An 18,739-nucleotide genomic window follows, 5' to 3' on the forward strand; every position below is an offset into this window, starting at 1 on the left:
TCGGGACTCTTAAGATAACCACATGAATATCAGTCCCAACACACAAACCCCCCTTGCAAACAGGCACAAAATACGTCTCTCCCTTTGCAAGATAACTAGGAGATAAGGGGCTGTTAGATAAGGCTTCCAGGCAAAGGGATCAGAAGTCTGTCCAGAGCAACTCCTCGTGCACCAGCAGAACCCTCAGTGAGCCCGGATCGTGTTTTAAATCAAGAGTACAAGAAGAAACAAAATCAGTAAGCAAACCTCTCGTGATTGCTTCGCATTGGCTTCCTTGCTTTGGTCTCAGCAGGCTTTAATCCAGTGAGCGAGGAGAGAGGAGAGCGGCAAACTCGAGTCCAGCGGCTACTGCGAGCGGCGCATGGTATAAAAAGGAGAGAGGAGGCGCCTCTCACAGCCCTGCCGGAAAACTGCAGCCAGCAAGTCCTGATTGGATTCAGTGAGCCCTAAACAAACACTGCGCTCCGGAGGGGTGCCAGTCCCAGCGCGAGTCACAGGACAGACGCACCGCTGCTCCCAGCGCTGGCGTGAGGGGCTGCGCAGGCACAATGGGAAGCGCGCTGAATGCGGGGGGAGATAGAGATCAGAAACCACTTTTCAGAGATATCAGTGTCAGGCAAATGCTTACAAAAGGGGATCAGCGACTAATCCAAAAGTTGCATGCTGATAGAACGGCAAGCTGGGGCACCATCAAAACCCCTTTGCCCAATTATATTTCTCCCCAAGATTATTCTGTCTAGCTAAGTATCCATCCATCGCTCTCTTCTCCCTGAACAGAAATAGACAAGGTTTCAGAGGGGTAGCTGTGTTAGTCTGTATCAGCAAAAACAAGGAGGAGTCCTTGTGGCACCTTAGAGATTAACAAAGTTATTTGGGCATAAACTTTGGTGGGCTAGAACCCACTTCATCAGATGCATGGAGTGGCACATACGGTAGGGAGGTATAAATACCCCGCATATGAAAAGATGGGAGTTGCCCTTACCAGGTGAGGGGTGAGGCTTTGTTTTCACTAAAAACCCATTTCACCGATCAGTTTCCCTTCCCGTATTTTTTTCCCGCAGGTTGCGGGAAATTACTTTTAAAGAGTCAAGGGCCATGATGTTCTATAGACTGAACTTCACCTAGGTCATACCGAATCGGCCCCTTTATCTTTTTGTATGAGCCACACGCTGTTTGCCTTACGTTCACATTAAGAAATCAGGTGAATAGCCATCAAAACGTCCCCAGGCTTTTTCTGGTAAAATCAAAGCTATCCTCGATTTGTTGTAGGAGGACTCAGGTAAAGTCAAAGACAGGATATGAGAACCCACTCCGTCCACTCCAGCCATTATGGCTACATTTTTAGTCTCTTTCTTTCTTATTCTTTCTCTTATCTCAGCTGTGTACAAACTGATATGGTACTTAGCAGGAAAGTGACTGGAAATTAAAATAACTTCGTTCCCCAGAGGTTATCAGCTGGATATCTGTCATCATCAGTTTGTACAGAAAGAGAGTCATCTGTAGCAAGGGGCTAGATGAAGCATGTCTCCCTCCCTGTAGCCATCAGAAACTATTCGTTCCGACAGACACAATTAAAAAACCTGCTGATAGAGAGTGTTTATCTTGGGTAGAGGTTTTTTTTTTTCCGGGCAAGGTGAGTGGGAAGCGAACAGTTTGCATGATTGGGGATAAAATATGGGGTGTAATAGTTTGTTGAGAGCGCGGGTTCGGTGCTTTGAGTTTCAATGCATTGCTTTATTTTGGTTGTGTATATGGAAGGAGGATTTCTTGTGGAGAAAAAGAGCCTGTTTTCGGAGAAACAATTTCTTTGCTGAATTGCGAGAGATTCCTTTCAGGTCCCGTCTGCCTGACTAATACTGCTCATTATGTCCAAGTGTGAGATTTAAATGATTGGGGGTTTTCCCCCTAATTTGAGATGCAAGTTAAACAATATAACAGTAGGCAGAGAGGTCTGGACACCGGACCATTTTCTTGAATGCAGCTGCATGGCTTCCAATTGATTTACTTCAGTAACCCAGAATACGTCTCAGTCATGTTTAGATTTGCTAAAGTGAGAGACCCAAACAGACTGCCATGAGGTTTAATGATATGTAACAACGGTAATTTCGTTCCATGATGGCTGTTAGCAGTAAATGTTTCTGCTGAAGTGGGTGAAAGCAATCGGCTTGTCGTTTACATTCTCCAGCAGATCCTTAATAAAGTAAACCAGAAAGTATTACATCGGTATATGGCCAGGCACCCCGGATGGTTGATATAATGGGAGGATACTGGATTTTCACTGAGCGGAAATTTCGATGAATGCGTCTCGGATCTATCCCGACCCTCACTCAGTTTCATAACAAGTTTCTTGCTTGAATGGGTGTTGTGCCCGCTAAACACTGCTACTCTATATCCTCACGCCACTCGTCTGGGATTCCTTTCAATATTCGAAGGCAAGAACATGCCTGTATCCGAAGGAATTGCGTGTTTCTCCAGGATCTCTCTCCTGCTCCGGCTGGAGAGAAGAGGGGAGATATGGGCAGAGACACTTTAGCCTGGCAGAGATGTGGCTCTGATGGCTCAAAGGTGACCTGCATGTGACCCTCCAGACTTCAAAACTTTTTCATCACTGATTAGCTGCCTGTTTACTGTACAGCCAGGCTACAAATTTCATTTTATTTTCTCCAGTAGACTCCGATAAGAAAATCCTGTGTACTGTGTCAGAGGCAACGTGGAAATTAACCCCCCTCCGCTTCTTTTCGTTTCAGTTCGGTTCCAAAACCACTAACCACAGGTTGGTTTAAATTGCTCATTTTAAATTGCCACTCCCCTCCCCCGCACCCCACTTCTGACGTACTTTCACCCAGTAGCGAAAATAGCGAGTTTTCTCTCGGGCTTTAAACCGTTCCTAGCCGTGTTAAGCCCCTGCTCCTTTGCTGCATGTTTTACCTCCAACTGGCGGAATGAATAACTGAATTGAAATCGGGTTGGGGCTGGGGGGAAGGGGGCAGCGCTAATCATGTTGGGATGGTTGAGAAGGGGAAGAGTTGCTGAAATATACGTATATAATAGCCATCACTTTTTAGCCATTCCAATATATCGGCAGTTAGATTGTTCCGGCTTATTTCGATCAATCGAGTCAAAATGCTCAAGATAGGCTCTGTGGCCGATTCAGCCTGGCTGAAGGAAAGAGTCCCTCGTTGTGTGGGTTTCTTTTACACAACACTGCAGGCGGAGGCTGGCTTCTCTCTTCTGTAGCGCTCTCTGGGGGATCGCGGGGTTTATTTTGGCTGGATTACATCCATCTCAATTTTAATCCAGTCATTAACTACAGTTAATTTGGGGGGGGGGGACTGTTTTCTTAGGTTATAATTCGCTTCAGTTTGCGGGTTGTGAAAACTCCGGTGAAAAAGAGGATTAGTGAACAATAAATAATACACAAGTTCAAACCCCCTGTAGTCTCCTTTGACAAAGCTGTTGGTTACACAAGTGGCTTTAAAAATAGAGAAAGAGCGAGAGTACTAAAAATACAGCTGTGAAGAATATAACAAATACATTAATGTGTGTGAGAAATGTATGCCCTCTTCCTTGACTACAGATCCCTTTAACTTAAGCCGGTCTCCTTTGCAGAGGTTCACAAGCTTGTTTTCATATCCAATTGTTAACCTTTATTGCCAACTTTCGACTTGTTTCTAGCAAACACTGGATTTAGTGCCATAAACGTCGGATCTTCTGTTCAACACAGATCATCTGTAACCCTTTGGAAATTGTCCCTGATACTATTAACCCCAATCACCTGAAATATGTTCTGAACTTCCTCCCAAGTAACATTTAGGGCTAAGCAGGGGGATTCGAGTGCCATTTGTTTAATGAAATAAGCAGACATAGTCAATTTAGTGTGCTGCCCATTAACACAAAGCCCATGTTTAAAGCGAGTAAGTCCAGGTTCTCCCACTGTTGTTGAGTGTCAGAATGTGCATTAATTAAATCGGGCTCTAGGTGAGATACAGTAGAGGTCACTTTGGTCGCTATCAAGGGATGAAATGCATTCTTTTCCATGCCATGTTTATGTAACTTAATGTACTTTAAAACTTGCTGGTAAATTTAGGCCAGGCTGATAAGCAGAGGAGTTATTAAAGGCTACCTGCTGTGCAATTCCCCCCATGTCTCTTATCCAAGCTCCTTTAAAATATAACGTTATCAAGGCCAGCCAATGACAGGAAGTATTTCCACTCTCAAACAACTGTGACATTACACCAGACCGATTGATTGAAAATCCACTGCGTGTTCGTGTCGCCCCAATCTATTTCGTAGGCTCCTTCGAGTTCCCCTTCCCTTTACAAATCCTTCTATTCAATAAGTAAAGTTAAAACCTAATATAGTCTAAAGTCTCAGCTAGGCAGATACACACACAACATACTGCAAGAAGGTAAAAATCCTTAAAAAAAAACCCAAAAAACTATCGATGCTGTCCTTCCTCCAGTGCAACACTGATCTCGGTTACAGCCAGTCAGACCGAATAAGCTGCTAGGACCCAAGTTCTGCTTGGCTGGGTTTCAGTGGAGCAGATGCCAAAGGATTTGACCCTGGTCGCTTTCTCTTCTTAGGATTTCTACCTCCCCCGTGAGTACCTGGAAAGACAAACGTTTCTGAGTCTATATCCCAAGAGTTGACCCCACTGGGTTACACCTATAGGAGTGGGAGTCGCCCCCCGCCCTTTTCTTTCCTCCAATATGTTTTCAAAAGGCGCAGCGAGCTGTTGCAGAGGTGGGCGTCAGAGCTCAGCGATGGGCGTGCGGGCTCGTGGATATTGACTGCCGAGGGTGAGAAAGCCGCGGGTGTGTCACCACCACACGAGCGAGGAGCTCATGGCACCCTGACCCTCCCCCGGGACGGGGGAAAAGCCCCTTTCCAAAGGCTCAGACCTGGGTGCCTAGCCACGCCTTCAGGGGGAGGCTGGAAAGGAGAGAGGGGCTGGCTGCACGCCGGGCTCCGGTTCTGTGGGTGGCTGGGGTTGTTTGGCTCCAGCCATGAAATCCAGATCAAACGCTGCCCTTGAGCGAGTTCCCATTGTGCCCGTCGGCGAGTCACACTGGGCAGGAGATGGTTCCCCGCAGCAGCCGGGGGACTCGCGGGGGATGTGCTTTTGGGTGATTTCCACACAGACGTTTCAGCCCGAGCTACACAAACAATCCATCCGCTTACAGAAACCAAACCGGCTGTGTTAGGCCAGAGAGGTTTTTCTCTTCATGGAAACTCTGGGCTCATTTGTCTTTGAGAGGCTGGAGGTGTTTCTATGGGAAAGAGAATTCTGGAGGCTTTTTTTCTTTAAAAAAAATAAGATTTTTTTACAGTAATACATGTTGGGTTCTTTTTCTTTTGCCTTCTGCTTTCTGAGCCTTTCCGGTGCCTGCTGGTCACTTTTCTCCATAACCATGAAGGCAAAAAACTTTTTTTTTTTCCTTTTTAAGTTGAGATTCTCATGTTATTACCTGGCTCCAGGAGCTGGGACTTCAAGTAAAACAGTCCATTAAAATGCTGAGAGTTGCATCTAGAGGTCATTTCTAGCAGCTCTCACCCACCCACCCACCACACTGAAATCAAGGGACTTTTGCTAAATCAGGAGTGTGTTAGAAGTGCTGAATCAAGCCCGAGGAATGCAAGGCCAGCCCTGGATTGATCCAGCACAGTCACACAGCTTTAAAAATCATTGTCTTCATTTGGTAGTTTTCCTCCCCAGTCTTTCCTCTTCTAGGCACAACTTTTTAAAAGTTATGATGTTAGCATTACTTCTTGAGCGTTGCCCTGTTTCAAAATCTCCTGTCAAAATGATTGACTATGTCAGTTTCCAAAGCAGTGGTTTTTTTATTTTATGACAGCGTTTATTTTTTACACAGTCCAGATAGAAACTATAACCTTGTTTTCTCAAATCAGTTGTATGAAAAGTTGGTACAGCTATGCCTTTGTGGAGGATAAAATTGCAACGAAAGCATAAGCTCTACACATTTTGGAAAATGTAAGGGAATAGTCCTTCCCCCATGGAAGTCAATGTAAATAAAGGGTTGATGTTGCAATTGCCTGCAGCTTTCATTCCTCCAGCACTTAGAAACCACAGTCATAGGTGCCTTATGAAATGTGAGACCCGATTCTGGCATCCTTGTACTTTATTCCACAGGCTGTCATATTGATTTCAATAAGACTGTAACAGGGTCTCCCCAAATCTGGCAGGAGACCCTGCCTCGCCTAAACTTCCCTTTAATGTCAGTTATTCACCAGCTCCCAGTCCTATCAGGTCACTGCAGTGACTTAGCCCTCCAGCTAAGTCCCAAAGTCCACCACTTCCAGAGTTCAACTCAAAGTCCAATGTAAAGCTAAAACCAAATCTTTCACCCAGACTCTTCCACTAGGTACAGCCCTCCCTTTTCACCTTGGCTTCAGCCTTTCCCTTTACTTTAATCCACCCCTTCCATACTTCCTCAAGGAGGAACACACCCACCCTCTACTATGAGCTCCCAGCCTGAGAAACCTTAAATTTCCCTGTCTTCCTTTCCCACAGCCTCTTCCTATTCACTCCCAGCCTGGTCTCTTCACTGTCTCTCTCTTGGCTGGGCCTCCTGCTCACGACAGAGCATTCACTTGCAGATCTGCTTTCCCTGGAGTCTCCTTCAGCGTTGTCCTCCCTTTGACCATAGATTTCTCTTATATTCCAGCAGGCTTATTTTGTAAACCTTTATTTTGATATGGTTAGCTCCTTTGAGGTGTCATCCTGAATTTCTTCTATCTAAGGCACATGTTCCCAACCATGTGGCCCTTGCACACTTTTTCTCTGCTTGGGGAGCCCATACTACACACATCACCAAAAACATCTTTTCTCATTACAGAGCAACACTTTGGGGATGCGCATAGGCCCAGATTCAGCAAAGCACTGAAGCATGTGCAGATGGATAGATCCACTGAAGTGATGAGACACCTGTTTAAAGTTTAAGATGTGCTTAAAGTACTTTCCTTATTCAGGGCCATAATGCACAGGAAATTCCCCTTGATGAGTCCTAACATACAAATCTAACTTACAGGGAAGTGTGGGAAAATCTTCCCAAAGACCCTGTTGGGAGCCTCAGCCTCATGGCCACAGGCGCCCAACTGCTCTGCAGAGTGATGTACACCTAAATATAATCTTTCAGCCCCTTGGAGCCAGCCAGGATTAACAAGGTTCAAGTCAAGTCAAGTCCCGGCAGTACACCTCTCCCTCAATACAACATGCTCAGCCATGACTTCTCGATCCCTCATTCCAAAACCTTCTGAACACAATTTTTCTCCCCTTATTGGGATGAACATAAAAGGGAAATCTTTTGATTGCTGCTGTATTGCTGGAAAAGCACTAGTCTTTTTCCAATGGCAATTTCAGTTAAAAAGGGAGACAATGCAAATTAGCTAAGGCTAGTGCTAATACAAAATGCTAATGCCTGATCCTACTAGCACTGAGGTCAATTAGAATTTTGCCATTGACTTAAATATAGTTAAGAGCAGGCTGTAACAGAGGGAGGGGACTAATGTCCAGATCTTTGTGTTTCTGCAGAGACATGGCTTATTGTATCATCAACTCAGAGAGAAATATCTCCCAAGGTTGGAGGGGATTAAGGCTACACAACTGCTGGAGACCTGTACAGACACAGCTCATCCCCCGCTCCTGCCTTTTATGATTTTCATCCCATTCCCATATGGTACATTGTGCCATCGTTGACTTCAGTGACTTTTGTATAAGTGTTAATACTGATGGTCTGATATACCTTGGATATCTGCAGTGCTAGAAGCAGAAGCAGCTCCTGTAACGTAGGTTGTCGAAGATGAGGAGCAGAGCACTGTCTCTGGTAGGAGTGGAATGAACATTACAGAACAGATCTAAATGTTTGAAAAGACCCTTAAATTAACTTGTCATTCTTCTGTGATTTTAAATTTAACCTCATTTCATTTTTGCATGATATTTTCTTGTTCAAGTGAAAAAGTAAGACAGTTTATCTTGCTTCCTGGGACTATGTATTATTTTTTACTGAGTCTAATAGCAGTATGCCTTGAACCTAGCAAGTCTATTGTCTTGTGATCTCTATTAATAATGTGTGGTGGATTGTTATGACTTCTGGTTTTGTCTCTGAATAGTTAACACACAGTATTTTCTTTGTATTTTGGTGGTGGGAGCTTTGGGGATTTTTTTAATTTCATATTTACTTCTTTGTTTTTATGGACTTTCTACTTGCATCTATTTGCTACCTTCCACAAATTTTATATATAGAAGGGGAAAATTCTGACACTCAGGTCTTGGTGGGGGTAAAAATATGCTTAGCTCCTTCAAGACCTAATTCTGAATTTCTTCTATCTGGGTACCTCATGATCTTTAACATATTTATTCTCACAATGCCCCGAGGAGACAGCACTTCCTTATTATCCCCATTTTTAAAATGGGGAACTGAAGCACAGAGACGAAGGGATTTGCCCAAGTTTACACAGGAAGTCTGTGACAGACAGAGCAGGGAATTGTATGTTGGTCTCCCCAGCCCAAGGCTATCACTCTACCCACTGGACAATCCTTTCTATCATTCTTCCTTGAGCATCCAAAACTCCCATTGATTCCAGGCCACTGGAATACTGGGCAGTAGCTAACTTTGGTACAGCCTAGTAGTTTGTTTCTCTTTGTAAAATAGAGAAGAACCATCTCATAGGGCCCAATCCTACATCCACAGAAGTCAATGGCAAAACTCCCCACTGACTCCAATGCTGCAGGATCAGCCCCATAGTGACCTTAAATATAATGAAACTCCATTAGCAATGAAGTAGAATGAACATCCAAAACTGGTTACCTGCATTGCAATCTACAAACCACTAATCTATGAATTTCAATTTAGAGAAAAAGTCTTCTATGAAATAAATGACTTCACAATTAGACGGTTCCACAGTAGTATTATTTACAATTAAAACAGAAAACGATGACTTGCCCTCACCATCTGATTTATCCCACACGGATTTTATTTCTGTTAGTTCCCCATACAACCTGTTTATTAATTATTAGTGGAGAAGATTTTAATTCAGTCTTAATCACTTTACTAGATAAAAGCCCCAGTAGTGATATCAAAGACACATAAAATACTAAAGCTATTACAGCCCATTGCAATCCTTATCAAAATGATCAACTTATAAAGGGTGTTACATCCAGTACAGTGAGATTATATTCTTCCCCCATTCTCACAAATCATTCTCTAGAACAGGTTCTTTATTATTATTCTTGTAATAGAAGCAGATACCAAAAACCCAGTAAATGCCAATCACACCTTAATTATCCTTATTGCCAAACTAATAGTTTTCTCCAAGCAAAAAGGTCATGCAGATATCATGCCCACTCCACCCTCTCTTTTTTAAACACTTCTAATAAGGAATATTTTCAGGACAAGTGGAAACAATTTACTGTAATTATTATACCTCACTAAGAAAAAATAGTTTCTGTGTAGAAACGGCTAAAGAATCATTACAGGAGCTTTTATTTCCTATTTTTCTGCTAGGAAAAAAATAAATTAGTATAGCAGGTTGAACATTTTCCAATGTAATGTTTTTCCCATTGGAAAACGCCAATTTGTCAAAATCTAAAGATCCAGCAGGGACATAACCATTTCCACAAAATTATGCTTTTGTGGGAGGGGAAGCCCAAAATGAAGCATTTTGAAGCAGAAACATTATGTCAAAATTTTCAGAATAAAACACTTCAGTGTTTCATTTCAAAACAACTTATCAATTATAAATGCATTTTACATGATCAAATATACTGTACAATTAAAAAGTCAAAATCAAAAATAAATGTTTAGATTTTATTAAAACAAAACATTCTGACTGAACGGAAACAAAAAAATTTGCAAATTTTGTTTCACAGGAAATTGGGACATTTTGACTTTTTGTTCTAATTTAGGATGACATGAAATTTAAAAAAATATGGGAATTTCCTACACAATGGAAATACTGAGTTTTGACCAGGTCTGGAAGTGAAAGACTTTCTGAATCTGGAATGAAAAATCAAAACACTCAAAACACATATTAAACACTCCAGATTTAACAGTTCAGAATAATTGATATGGACCTCTTAATAACTCTTACCTCTCATTGCCATGAAAAGAGTAACTCTTATGTCAAAAAATCCAGATATTGTGCACAGGCGACCATGGCTGGGAATCTGATGGTCAGACTAATTACTATCTCACAACAAAGTTCTAATTACATGCCTATAATTTCTCTGAATAATATATTCAATGCATATGCTTCAACTACTGTTATATATTAAATATATTCAGAAGATTAAATCAAGCCTTTAAGACATGAATATGGGCTGAGAAAAAAAATAGGATATTCCTACAAAGGCTGCAATTTCGATTGTATGTATGCTGGTTTGACTTCCTGGACATTAGACTATGAAAAATGTGGCTCATCTCACCTGATTGGCTTCAATTTTAAAACAAATTCAGCTGCCTCCTTCTTGAATTGGCTAGTGAAACTTTCTTCTCTTTCCTTTCCTGCAATACAAGTTCATCTTTGCCCTCATTAGTAAAATACTTCTGTGTTCCTATAAAGACCTGGAAATTAGCCCAGGAAATACTGAATGTGCCATCTGGTTACCCTCTCTTATGAGTCCAAACCAGGGAAATCCAGATTTAATTTCAGGTATCACTGATGTAAACTGTAATACTGGAAAAACATTGGGATTTTGTGTTTAACTGATGTACTGGGTCCAATTAGCATATTTCTCTCGTTTTAGCAACACATTTACAAAATCTTCCTCATTTGTAGCAATAGTCAAATACAATAACAAAAATATAGAAATGTTTGTGAATACAAGTGCTGAGTTCAGATCATTAGGATTCTGATAGTGAAACCTCTTTACGGCACAGACTGTGGCTTCCTGTGTGTCTGTACAGCACCCAGAGTAGGGCCTTGATTCTGATTGGGGTGTATGGGTATTTCCGTAATACACACAAGTAAATACAAATAAAATTTTGTGGGTATTTGTACAACTGCTGGGTATTCATCAAAATGTTTGCAAATCTTGAACCCGGTTAACTTAATCATAAATTAATTCCAGAAGTGTGTTATTTGTTGTACACTATCCTCCTGTTTCAGTCATCCATTAAGAGAGCAAAAACGATACCGTGTGACTTCAGTGAGCCACCACACCACATGAGTTAGTAGCAGTTTTCTAACTACTATGGACTGAAAACAATTCACCCAGACTATTCAATAAATACTCATGAGTAATGAATACATTTGAGGAAAATCAGGATTGATTCACTAATGATTCCGTAACAAAACAAGGGACTCAATTTGTAATGAATAATTATTCACAGCAAATAGTTTGACCAGCACTACTTATTTGCATGCATATACAGTTAAAACATTTTTTCTTAATGACGATACAAAAATTAACACAATTTAGTTTATTTGCCATCAATTTAATAGGTTTCTAGTGGGACCTCTCTATCTGATCTTGATAAAAAATTCTTATATTGCCACTATCCCTGATGGAAAAAGGTGAAGACCAACTGGGAGCAGGACACTGGTAAAGAAATATACATAGAAAACTATAATCGTGGAGTCTCCTGGGTTTCCAGTAGTTGAGAATCTGGGGACCAATGTGGTTAAAATCTTGGGACCTGAGTCACTGCTCTGTTACACCAGATGCCACTGAATTGGTATACACCTGATAGAGTGGAGCTGCAAATCAAGCCTATATTTTTATTTTTTCCCAATTCCAGAAACAGGCCATTTAGCAAGTTGCAGGAATCTGGGTAGCAACAAAAAGGGTGCAGAGGGGTTGATTTCTAGGAGCCACAGGGCTCCTGAGAGAGATTAAAAATAAGTCTCACTCCTTTGCTTTGTAAACTCTGCTTTTGCCCGAGTCTGTTTTTCTCCTGCTTTTGACAGCTCTGATTTTCTTTCTGTGTGATTTACGGAGTGCTGTCATTTTTCTGCTCTTTACTTTCACAATCACACATTCAAACCTGATAAAGTTCAAGACCCCAAATGCTTCTGCTCTCCTAGATTTACAGGGTCTCAGCCTCACTGCATCCCGAGCAGCAACAAATCTGATTGAATCCTCATGGACTCTGCAAGGAGGAGTTAGCAGAGGTAAACTCAAAGTCCTGAGAGAGACAGAAAAGGTAGTTTCCATCCAAGCAATTAACACCCACATCAAGACAGTCATTCACGACTAAGATCTCACAGGTGAATCACCTCTTCTGAATCACCTCAGAACGCAACTGTTAACTTCCTCTCAGTGTTCGTGGTTTCATTTACATAGCTTTGTATTGTAGTTAAATAGTACATATGTTTCTGTGCATGTAAACATATGTATTATAGGCAGATTGGTACATGAATACAGTAATATCCATTTAATTCATTCAATCAGTGCCAATTTTTATCCTTTTAATTTAATCAAGCTGCAAGCACAAACAGTTTGTAATACAAATAGTTTCCATTCTTTATATTTATCTGTTTTGGCAGGTGTTATTATGTTGCCTTATCACTAGTAATAATGAATTGTCTTTTTATTAATAAGGAACATCAGCATTTTGAATAAGAAAAGAGCCTATGGAAGGCCTTGAAGATAACATATGGTTACAATTAACAACATATTATTCCAATGTTACTAACATGTTAAGAGCTGTCATATGCAATTGAATATCTGGGATAATTATTTCAATTAAAATGATATAGACTAGACTGAAATAGAAGGCAGTGCTATATTCAAATTTATCAGAATATGTTGAATTTTTATCTTTAAGCACTTCTTATTCTGGCAAAACTCCCATTAACCTTAATGGGCTTTATGCCAACATATAAATATCAGGATCTAGCCTATAAATAGCAAGGGAGATGGAAATAACTTCAACATATATTATTTCCAGTATTGTTCATATAAATAGATTTATGCAACACTTTTCTCTGCACTAGGTTTTTAAACAAACAGACTGGTAAGCCAGACTTCAGGCAGACACATTCAAGGACAATTATTTCCAGAAAGAATGATGCTGACAAACCAGCCAATTGTACAGATGCTGTGAATACAAGAAACCAGGAGTTTTGCAGATGATATTTTTAAATAATGATCAAGAAACTATATGCTTGTCTAATTTCAGAAACTTGCCTGTATACTCCATGAATATCTAAGGATGACATCTTGTATATATTTTTCTTACTGATTTAATACTTTAAATATTAATTTAACTAAATTAAACTCAGTTTAAAACTACATTTAGTTAATCCTTTCATGTAGCCACATACATACTGGTTTAACAAAGTTTATCTTGCACTGGTATATTTAGTTAGATTGGTGTAAAAACTGTGTAGATCAGCCCTTGAGGGGAAATAATGAATCTATGTTAATGTAACTCCACTGACTTTAGTGGAATCAGTCCTGACTTATACCTATATAAGTGAGAAGAATCAGGCCCTCTGACTACAATGGAAAATACCTATGAGAATGATAAGTCTTGATGGTGAAGCAGTTGTGACATTAGTAGTGAGAAGTAGTCATTATCTCTCAGGCCCAGATCCACACAGGTACTTAGACTCCTAAATGCAAGACTTAGGTGCCTAAGGGCTTGTCTACACTTATCGGAGGATCGACGCTGCAGCAAACAATGCATCAGCAGTGGATTTAGCGGGTCTAGTGAAGATCCACTAAATCGACCGCCAATTGCTCTCCCGTTGACTCCTCTAACTGATCGAGAAGAGTCACGTAGTATAGACCTCGCGGTAAATCGATATAAGCTACATCAATTTTAGTTAAGCTAGTCACATCACTCAAATTGTGTAGTTTAGATCAACTTTTCCCTTTAGTGTAGGCCAGGCTGAGGTTTAGGTGCCTAAGTCCAATTTTTAGATTCCACTGTGATCCATAAAACTCCTACCTAACCCTGTAGTCACCTAAACTCTCTCAGAGCCTAAGTTTTCAGTGTTGAAGTTCCCTAAGTTTCTGCCTCTGGGCACATGCACTGCTGCCTCATTCTAGGCATCTGGAGATTTATCTTCTGCCTAATCCCCAACAACTGGGGGAAGACAGGTGGGTAAATGTCTATCTGGAGGGGAAAGGGATGCTGATTTGGTAGGTAGGCTCAGAGGCCACTTACGAGATTAGGTCCCATGCCTGGCTAGCAGAGGAGCAGGGCATGCTCACGTCACTGCTTTTAGCCCAGTAGTTAGAGCACTCAGCTGAGATATGGGAGACCCAGGTTCAATTCCCCACTCTGCTTGAGGGGAGGAAAAAGATTTCTGCAGGAGTCTCACACACCTTTGAGAAGAGTGCTCTAACCATGGAGCTATGGGATAATCTATTGTGGGGCTCCTTCAATCTCTCTGCAGAAGCTGTTCCACTTTGGATAAGAACTCAAAGAATCACTGGACCACAGGGAGAGAGCGCAAAAGGGAATGACTGTAGTGTGGTGGTGAGGGCATCCACATTGGAGACCCAGTGTCCAGTCCCCCTGCTCCAGTGACGCTTTCATTATTTACACATCAAACAGCTTCCACAAGCGAGTCTGAGGGAGCTGCACATCATCTCATAGCTCAGTGGTCAGAGCACTCTCCTGACAAGTTTGGCAGGCCCCTGTTCATAATCCTCTCTCCCCATCAGGCAGGGAGGGGAATTAGACCTGGGTCTCCCACATCCTAGGCAAGCACTCTAACCATTAGGCTGAAAGTTACAAGGTGGGCTCTGCTTCCTACTGCTCCTGCTGCTTTGTGTGCAATGAGGGAGGCGCCCTATTCATGCCACAAGAAACAATGTAGGGCCTTAAGCTGCATAACTCCAGGAGAGGGGCTACCAGTTATAGAACAGAAGCAGAGAGAGGCACCTCCAGCAACCTGGACTTAGGTGCCTATCTCCGAGAGAGGGCTGGGACTTAAAACACATCTTTCTCATCATTTCCGTTTGGCTATCTTAGGCAATGAGCCACCCAGTGGGCTGGCTTTTATGGATGGAATTCTAAGGCAACTCTCTTTCCCCATTCATCATATAGGGAACTTAAGTGCCTAACTCAGGCTTTGTGGATTGCAGTATTGTCCTTGTGATTTTCTAGGCAGCTGAAAGTTAAGTATTGCAATGCTCAGCATCACAGCACCTAACACTCTTTGTGGGTCTGGGCCTAAATGCATTAGGAACTGAAAATTCAGCTATACTCAGCTTGGTCAGATGGTGCTCTTGAGCAGAAAACCTGAAGTCCCAGCAATGATTCAGCAGATGTATCCATGGTGCATCCTCAGGCTAACTATAACAGTCAGAACACTGAGTCCCTCACCTTCTTAACACTGAATCCAGCCAACTTCCCCGCGTAGACATTTTCCTTTCTGACATATAGTGCTGCACCAAGGTAGGAGACTGAACAGGGAAGAAAAGAAAATCCGTAAAACAGTTATATTTTCTCTCTCTCTTATGTATGTATGTCTAAAGAGAGTACACATGATGGTACGATGTGCTATGAAGGTTTTATTGTCAGGCCTTTCCAATGGCTGTATTCTCACAAGGGATGAAGTATAGTAAGTTATGACAGTTATCTCAACAATGGAGGTAGATTAAGGTTTCCTGGGGCCCTGGGCCAGAGAAAGTGGGGGGCCCCTCCCCAGCCCTGTGGTCCTGCCCCCATTCTGCCCCTTCTGCCTGTAGTCCCACCCACAGCCCCACCCCTTTCTGCCACTTCCCTGGGGCCCCATCCCTGTTTCACCCAGGGTCCCCCCCCATTCTACCCATCCCACAACCGATTTGCTCCTTTCTGCCCCCCCACCTCCCCCAGACCGGGGAAGCTCTGTCCCCGCGTCACGGCCCCAAGGCTGCAGCAGGGAGTGAAACCTCCTCCAGTCCCAGAGCTGCAGTGGAGCTTCAGGTGCTGGGGCTTCTCAGACTCATAGCTATTAAGGTCAGAAGGGACCATTATGATCTAGTCCGACCTTCTGCACAACACAGGCCACAGAATCTCACCCACCCACTCCTACAATAAACCTCTCACCTATGTCTGAGCTATTGGAAGTCCACAAATCATGGTTTAAAGACTTCAAGGTGCAGAGAATCCTCCAGCAAGTGCCCCATGCTACAGAGGAAGGCGAAAAACCTCCAGGGCCTTTTCCAATCTGCCCTGGAAGAAAATTCCTTCCCGACCCCAAATATGGTGATCAGCTGAACCCTGAGCATGTGGGCAAGATTCACCAGCCAGTTACCCAGGAAAGAATTCTCTGTAGTAACTCAGATCCCACCCCATTAACATCCCATCACAGGCCATTGGGCCTATTTACCATGAATAGTTAAAGATCAATTAATTGCCAAAATCATGTTATCCCATCATACCATCTCCTCCATAAATTTATCGAGTTTAATCTTGAAGTCAGATAGGTCTTTTGCCCCCACTTCTTCCCTTGGAAGGCTATTCCAGAACTTCACTCCTCTGATGGTTAGAAACCTTCGTCTAATTTCAAGTCTAAACTTCCCGATGGCCAGTTTATATCCATTTGTTCTTGTGTCCACATTGGTACTGAGCTTAAATAATTCCTCTCCCTCGCGGGTATTTATTCCTCTGATATATTAATAGAGAGCAATCATATCTCCCCTCAGCCTTCTTTTGGTTAGGCTAAACAAACCAAGCTCCTTGAGCCTCCTTTCATAAGACAGGTTTTCCATTCTTCGGATCATCCTAGTAGCCCTTCTCTGTACCTGTTCCAGTTTGAATTCATCCTTCTTAAACATGGGAGACCAGAACTGCACACAGTATTCCAGGTGAGGTCTCACCAGTGCCTTGTATAACTGTACTAACACCTCCTTATCTCTACTGGAAATACCTCGCCTGATGCATCCCAAGACCGCATTAACTTTTTTCACAGCCATATCACACTGGCAGCTCATAGTCATCCTGCGGTCAACCACTACTCTTTCCTCCTCTGTTACTTCTAACTGACGTGTCCCCAGCTTATAACTAAAATTCTTGTGATTAATCCCTAAATCCATAACTTTATACTTCTCACTATTAAATTTCATTCTATTACTATTACTCCAGTTTACAAGGTCATCCAGATCCTCCTGTATGATATCCCGGTCCTTCTCTAAATTGGCAAAACCTCCCAGCTTTGTATTATCTGCAAACTTTATTAGCACACACCCACTTTTTGTGCCGAGGTCAGTAATAAAAAGATTAAATAAGATTGATCCCAAAACTGATCCCTGAGGAACTCCACTGGTAACCTCCCTCTAGTCTGACAGTTCACCTTTCAGTATGACCCGCTGTAGTCTCCCTTTTAACCAATTCCTTATCCACCTTTCAATTTTCATATTGATCCCCATCTTTTCCAATTTAACTAATAATTCCCAGTGTGGCACCATATCAGATGCCTTACTGAAGTCTAGGTAAATTAGATCCACTGAGTTTCCGTTGTCTAAAAAATCTGTTACTTGCTCAAAGGAGATCAGGTTGGTTTGGCACAATATACCTTTTGTAAAACCATGTTGTATTTTGTCCCATTTACCATTGACCTCAATGTCCTTAACTACTTTCTCCTTCAAAAATTTTTCCCAAGACCTTTTCTCCCACCAACCCTGCGCTTCTGCAGGGGATCAGCGTCACGGTGCTTCCCCCACCCCGCTGCTTTTGCCTGGGACGGGGTGGGGGGCGGCTCAGAGGGGCTTCCCGCACCCCACTCACTGGGCAGCGGAAGCCAGGGACCCCCAAGTTGACTGGGGCCCCTGGACATGGGCCCTGTGGGCCCAGTGCCTAATCCGCCACTGCTCAAGAAGTCTCAATAAAAGCTTTATGCAGTATTCTACCTGCCGCACACACATACACCAAGTATCAGATATTCTGTTCTTCTTCGTCTTTGCCTTATCTTGTCAATTGGTGTCAGCAGCCCTTGTTCTTCAATTCCACAAGCACATCTTCCAAGCTGAAGCCAACCTTCTTCATATCCTCCTGTAACATCTCAAACCACTCCCTGTACTCTTTGGCCAACCTATTCTGCATCTCACCATCTCACATAGAATCATAGAATATCAGGGTTGGAAGGGACCCCAGAAGGTCATCTAGTCCAACCCCCTGCTCGAAGCAGGACCAATTCCCAGTTAAATCATCCCAGCCAGGGCTTTGTCAAGCCTGACCTTAAAAACCTCTAAGGAAGGAGATTCTACCACCTCCCTAGGTAATGCATTCCAGTGTTTCACCACCCTCATAGTGAAAAAGTTTTTCCTAATACCCAATCTAAACCTCCCCCACTGCAACTTGAGACCATTACTCATCGTTCTGTCATCTGCTACCATTGAGAACAGTCTAGAGCCATCCTCTTTGGAACCCCCTTTCAGGTAGTTGAAAGCAGCTATCAAATCCCCGCTCATTCTTCTCTTCTGCAGACTAAACAATCCCAGCTCCCTCAGCCTCTCCTCATAAGTCATGTGTTCTAGACCCCTAATCATTTTTGTTGCCCTTCGCTGGACTCTCTCCAATTTATCCACATCCTTCTTGTGGTGTGGGGCCCAAAACTGGACACACTACTCCAGATGAGGCCTCACCAATGTCGAATAGAGGGGGACAATCACGTCCCTCGATCTGCTCGCAATGCCCCTACTTATACATCCCAAAATGCCATTGGCCTTCTTGGCAACAAGGGCACACTGCTGACTCATATCCAGCTTCTCATCCACTGTCACCCCTAGGTCCTTTTCCGCAGAACTGCTGCCTAGCCATTCGGCCCCTAGTCTGTA

Source organism: Eretmochelys imbricata, chromosome 2, assembly GCF_965152235.1.
Source record: "Eretmochelys imbricata isolate rEreImb1 chromosome 2, rEreImb1.hap1, whole genome shotgun sequence".
Classification (NCBI taxonomy): Eukaryota; Metazoa; Chordata; order Testudines; family Cheloniidae; genus Eretmochelys; species Eretmochelys imbricata.